The following is a 6,515-nucleotide window of genomic DNA, read 5'->3' on the forward strand; positions in this document are numbered from 1 at the left end:
AACGGTACTGCTGCTGAAGTTGCCGACTCCTTCGTCCACAACATCGTCCTGCGTCATGGCGCTCCTGCAGCTATCATTACTGACCGTGGAGCTGCATTTACGGCCCGCTTCACTCAGGCTGTACTCAAGCTCACGCACACCAGCCATAGACGTACAACGGCCTACCACCCGCAGACAAACGGCTTGGTGGAACGCCTCAACAGGACCTTGACCGACATGCTTTCCATGTATATTGATATCGAGCACAAGACATGGGACGAAATTCTTCCATACGCAACATTCGCGTATAATACCGCGCAGCAAGAGACGACGCAGTTCACTCCGTTCGAATTAGTCTTCGGTCGACAGGTTACCACCCCCCTGGATGCTATGCTACCCGTGGACCCCCCTGACGGTGAGAGTGAACTTGATGTCGACATCGCCACTTATGTTCAGCGTGCGGAAGAAGCGCGGCAACTGGCCAGGCACCGCATTCATCGTCAGCAGCAGATCGATGCTGACCGCTACAACCTTGGACGCCGCCACGTTACCTACAACCCAGGCGACTATGTGTGGGTTTGGACGCCCGTTCGTCGCCGCGGGCTGTCCGAAAAGTTACTGCGCCGCTACTTCGGCCCTTACCTTGTTGTCCGCCGCCTCAGCGACGTAACGTACGAAGTTGCACCAGCCTCGCCAGCTCGTTCATCGCACAACGGCAAGCGCAGCGACGTTGTGCATGTGGTGCGAATGAAGCCGTACTACGAGCGACCCCCCGAGTGACTTTCCGGCTGCATGCAGTCATTCACATCACTTGGCGTAGACTTTACCCCTTCAATGTCATGGGATGCTCACATAAACAAGGTCTGCATCAAGCTTTCTAAATTCATTGGTATCGTCTCTCGCCATAAATATATCTTGCCTACAAAGACAAAACTTGACCTTTACTATGCATTCTTTTTTTCATACTTAGGGTACTGCTATTTGGTATGGGGAAATACTACAGTGTCCAATTTGCAAAAGCTTTTTCTTCAACAGAATAAAATGCTACGAGTCATTACAAATTCCTGCTATGACGCCCCAACTCGCCCCATTCGAATAAAATACAAAATTATTACAGTTCCTAGGTTGTTTGAGTACAGGTTTGCCTGTTTTTACAAAAAACAGACTGCAAGAGATGACCCCTTTTTGTCCCGTATTGTGCAGCTGGTGCCACACAACACGCCGTATACCACTAGAGAAACGCTGAAATGTTTTCGGTATCGAGATGTAGAACAAACTATGGTTTTGCTATGCTAAAATATGTACTACCAAGATGTTTGAACTCTTCTCTATATAACAATATAAAGACAATGTCTTTTCGTGCACTTCGTGAAACTTTTATTGATTAGGTTGTATTAGTACTGCCGGCTTATGCACTGAAGTGCGCAGCAACTCGGCATAGCGCTGCACTAAAAGAGCGCGAATAACGCGAAGTGCAAGCGCGCAATGCCAGGGAGCTCGGTCGTAGCAGCGGCGGCTGGCCAAAAAATGGCGCCGACGAAAAATGAAAACACAAAAAGCGAACTTTCCGCGCGCTTTTCCCGGAGACCGCCCGCGGAGCCAATCACCGTTCAGAAAGCGCCGATTGGAGAGGAGGATCGGCGAGGGTGCGCGGCGCGGCGGCATAGTTCACAGAAAGACGCTACTTTCAAATTATCGAGGGGCTTTACTTGCTAAGCGGCGCGCTCAAGACGCTGCTAGACGGGCGCACCGTGCCCCTATCGAAACCGAATCGTCTACAACCGGTGATGATCCCGAATTGAACGCTATGGATGCTTACGCAACCTACCAGGTTTAACCAAACTAAACCCCAGCAATCTTTTTTGTTTGTCAACTACTTTAACTACTGAATTAGCGTAATTACCTTGTGGTTTAATTAAAGATCGGTTTATTTACTCTGATTATACCTTCTTTTTCAACAAAGTCCTGAGCAGTCTTTTCACTCATGGCACATTGCGTTTAATTAAGGCGACACACTGTGTCCCCTTCGAGTTATTGCGGAATTTGCTCTCGCCTGCCATATGCTATCCGTCCCGGTTAGCTCAGTTGGTAGAGCGACTGCTCCGGTGATGCGATGCTCTCGGCTTCGAACCCCGGATCAGGACGAATTTTTCTTTAAATGCGACGTTTCTGAGAAAGCTGTATAGCTTTCCTTTGTAGCCGTATGGCTGCGCTTTGGTGGACGTCAATGAGTAATTACTCCCTTATTACAAATCTACCACACGTTGGGGGATTCCCCTGAAGATCTGACCAACCCTACGAGTGGAGAATTAGCGCCGTGCCTTTACGTTCTCGCCTTTATAGTTGAACGTGCAAAGTCTCTAACTAGGCCCATATAATTTCGTTTGGGGCGGCGTGTTTTACGAATCCTATCAGCATAACAAGAACTTCCATTCGTCGGAGATCAATCCTTTCCATTCGTGACGTATCCACACGGGCGTTCCTTTACCTATATCATTTTGCAAACACATTTCTTTTCACATACGTGCAGGGCTGTAGCTGGGGTCCTGTCGTTTAGTTGAGCACATTGCACATGACGTCTCACAGTCCATCGAGTTTTTACAGAGCACGATAACAGCACCAAATGCTCGGAAATGTCGATGGCACTGTCTAGTTTCTGTAGTCCAGTGCTTGAACGGCGCATGTTGTCACGACACGCGCGTGACGTTCGTTTTTCTTCATGTTTATCGCTTGGCTGCACATGTTTAATATGTGTTACAGAAAAAATCTCTCCCATTCCCGTAGCCGATAGTAGAGTAAGCATGAAATGTTTACGGGCATAACATGAAGCGTACGCGGACACGACGAGACGCAGGCCATAGAAGAATGTATATGCAGCGCGTTCGAAACTGTCCAAAGTGCGTAGAGGCGAAAGTGTTTTCTGCACCAGTTTGCTTATGTGACACTGGTTACGTCACCACTGGATTACGTCACATATAATTGATGATGAAGTAATGACAAATTACTAATTAGTGACAAAATTACTAATTAGCGTCTAAATACTGATTAACTGCTAATTAATGATGCTTAAGATTTGCCTTTAGGAGTGGAACGAGACAGTGTGTTGTGGCACTGACAGGCAGTCCTCGGAACGCCACCACCCGTTCGGCGCCATGCCTTGCCCTTTGAACGCAACGCATTTTGAGGAAAGGAAATGGCGCAGTAATTCTCAGTCATCTCGGTGGACACCCGAACCGCACTGTAAAGGAAGGAAGGAACGACACCACCCGTTCGGCGCGATGCCTTGCCCTTTGAACGCAACGCTTTTTGAGGAAAGGAAATGGCGCTGTAATTCTCAGTCATCTCGGTGGACACCCGAACCGCACCGTACGGGAAGGAAGGAACACCACCACCCGTTCGGCGCGAAGCTACCGGCGCTTGTATGCCGGTCCTGTAGGAGGGATTAGTCTCGTTAAATCTCGTAAGGTGCCCGGATGCTCTCGTTTCAGTGCCCGGATGAGTGGAATTCAGTGCCCGGATATTGGCTCTCGGTCTCGGCGTGACGTCACCACACTTTCATGCTTAATAAACTCCCAGTTTTTAGTTCGCCTTACGTGCGTTCTTCAAAATTTTAAGGCGAAAGCCTTTAATGTCTCATCGTTGTAAGCAGCAGTTGTCGACAGAAATGTCACGCTATTCAATTGGTCGAAACGGTCATGACGTCACAGTGCGCGAATTTCAAACGGGGCCAATTGTACTTTGGCTAGTAACCATGCAACCAATTGAAGGGATCGTATAGTGATGCTCCAAGTAAGTGGGACTGAGCTTAGTTAATTGCTTAATTACCCAATTAGCCTAACTAACTTTTCTAGTCAGGCCATATAAATAAATAAAAACGAGTAGGAAATTGGTCGAGCTCGGGAATCGAACCCCGGTCTTCGGCGTGCGAGACGAGCATGCTATCCACTCCGCCATGCCTGCTTTTTTTTCTTTATTGCCTGGCTTTGACACAAAACACTGGACAACACAAACAATCAACAAAAGACAATAACTATGTACACACGACTTGTGGTCAGCCAGCATAAATCTGGCTTCGTCCAATTAAAATTCACGCAACGTACAGAGCGGCTCTAGTCTTGAGAGCCACTCCGGAGGCTCCGCAGCGGCTTTCTGAATGGCCAGAAACATCTCCATACTTTCGCGAAAGTAAATTCTGGCAGGTCTTGCGTCACTGTCACAATGCCAGCCTGCCATTCTGGAGCGCCATATACAGTGGAGGCCTGTCAGCATTATTAAATCGAAAGGCACCCCATCCTCATTTTCAACACATAAGAACCGGATGCCATACGGGTCTAGTGGAAATTCTTTCTTTAATGTTCGCTGCAATACATCCCAAAAATAAACCCCTTCCCAACAGTGTAAAAATACATGGTCTATTGTTTCCGGCTTTCTGCAAATTAAACAGTGAGATCCCCAGGGTAAAAACAATTCCTTTCCCTCTCGATGGTTTAGCATGAACAAAGGCGCGTCTAGTGGATACGATGTCTTCGCTCACTCTCATCCTCCTCCCTTCCCTTCCGGCCAGGTTTAGGTGTCCACCGAGGTATGAGAGACAGATACATTTCCTTTCCTCAAAAACCAATTTACCGACGAGCGAGGCGTAGAACCTTATGGGCGATGGCGTTCTGTGGACTCCCTGGCAGCGTTGCAAGACACTGTCGCGTTCCACTCAGAGGCGAAGCTTAACATCTTAACAACACATCAGTGACCGCACTTTAGGTCAAAAAAGTGCCCCCCTGAATTTTCACGGGTGTCCACCGAGATATGTGACACAGTTACTGCGCAATTTCCTTCCCTCAAATACAATTTTCATTTTCTTCATTACAGGCCCTCTTTGTCTTCTTTCTCACCCACTTCCTCCCTTCCGCTACGTTCCGGTTCAGGTTTCCCCCGAGAGGACAATTACTGCGCCATTTAATTTCCTCAAAAACCGTTGCGTTCAAAGGGCAAGGCATCGCGCCGAACGGGCGGTGGCGTTCCGTGGACTCCCTGGCAGCGCTACAACACGCTGTCGCATACCACTCCGAAAGGCGAAGCTTAAGCGTCATTAATTAGCAGTAAAATTAGTAGTCAGGAATTAATCAGTAATTAACCACTAATTAGTGATTTGTCATCACTTGGTAATTAGTACTCAATTATATGTGACGTCACCGGTGCCACGGAGGTAGTCAAAGTGGTGCGGAAAACGCTTTCGCCTCTACGCACTTGAGACAGTCAAAGTGCCCCCTGATTTTTTTCATCCGTCGGCGCCGGTTGCTACACTCAGACTAGAGTTTTTTAAAGCTCACGCGAACATTCTCTTTCTCGGCAAATTGGTTGCTCGGTCTGGCCTGCCTGCTACGAAGATCGAAAAACCAAACCTCCTTTGAACCTATATCTCTTCAAAACTTGCAAAGGCATGGACTGGGCTGCTCTCCAATTCAGTGAAAGCTGATGGGGTTTCATCCCGTAGTTTTTGCCGTGGACAATTGCTATTTAAACATCCTTGATGACGTTATGTTAAACTCACACTCCCCCCACTGCTCATAAAAATGTGCAGTATTACGTGATATTTTGAGTTTATACAAAAAATGAAAATATTATTTCTTTTTGGTCACTACTGTATTGCGCGTGGTCTTCGCGGGTTATTGAAAGTGTTAGTCGGTAGCTTGCGGAGGTGTAGTTCCATTTCTTTTTTCTGGTGTCTTAGCCGACGTAGGGTAGACCCAGCGAGCTCCTCTTAAATTCTGAAGTAAGTACGTGTAATTTAGTAGTAGGGTACGGGGTTCCACGACAGCCGTGTAGCGTGCCCGGGAGAGGAATGCTCGGGCTAAAGCGTCTGCCCTCCCGCTTCCTGGAATGCTCTGGTGAGCCAGGTACCCACACTTGGTGTTTTGTGTGGGCTCGTAGCCACAGGTGTTGCTAGCGCTTACAGAAAACAACGTAAAAAAGTCGGCGCCGTTTGATTGAATCTCAATGTTGTCATGCCAGGCAAAAAACCTTCCCCTTAGGATTACTTTACCAGGTCCCATTCGCTTCGCCTGCTCAGTTATCAAGTTCCCAATCAACATAATGACTCATGTACGTATCAGTGCATGCCTGTAAGCCACTTCACTAATCCAGACGCCACACTAGGTCCACCTTTGTTCAGGCTTGATCAGGAAGCTTTCTTGGCCTGTGGGCGGCACGGCCGTTTCACAGTCCCTAGGTTCTAGGTCCTCGGTTCGGTTCCCACCCTAACCCAGTTCAGTTAATTCCTTGTTTCTGTTGGGATTTTCTGCTCACGGCCGACGACGACACTGACTTTCTTGCGACGCCTTGACTCTATCGCACGCAGATGTTCGCACCTAGTTTCGGCTCCCTCTAGCTGCTCCTCATACTCAGCCCACTCCGTTGTGCTCCACTGTTACCGGTTCAGTTTACAGTAGCTGAAAATGAGAGATAGGAGGGCGAACAGTACAACCGGCGCAACACTGTCGACGCATTCCAATGCCTCGTGAATACCCGATCAGAGTAAG

General features: G+C 48.2%; 1 pseudogene; it reads left to right on the forward strand.

Annotated features, from left to right (window-relative positions):
- The first annotated feature begins 813 nt into the window (after window positions 1-813).
- Window positions 814-1,367, forward strand: LOC149326039 (uncharacterized; annotated as a pseudogene).
- The last annotated feature ends 5,148 nt before the right edge of the window (window positions 1,368-6,515 follow it).

This window comes from Amblyomma mixtum, chromosome 10 (assembly GCF_055824585.1).
Source record: "Amblyomma mixtum isolate Tamu chromosome 10, ASM5582458v1, whole genome shotgun sequence".
Taxonomy (NCBI): domain Eukaryota; kingdom Metazoa; phylum Arthropoda; class Arachnida; order Ixodida; family Ixodidae; genus Amblyomma; species Amblyomma mixtum.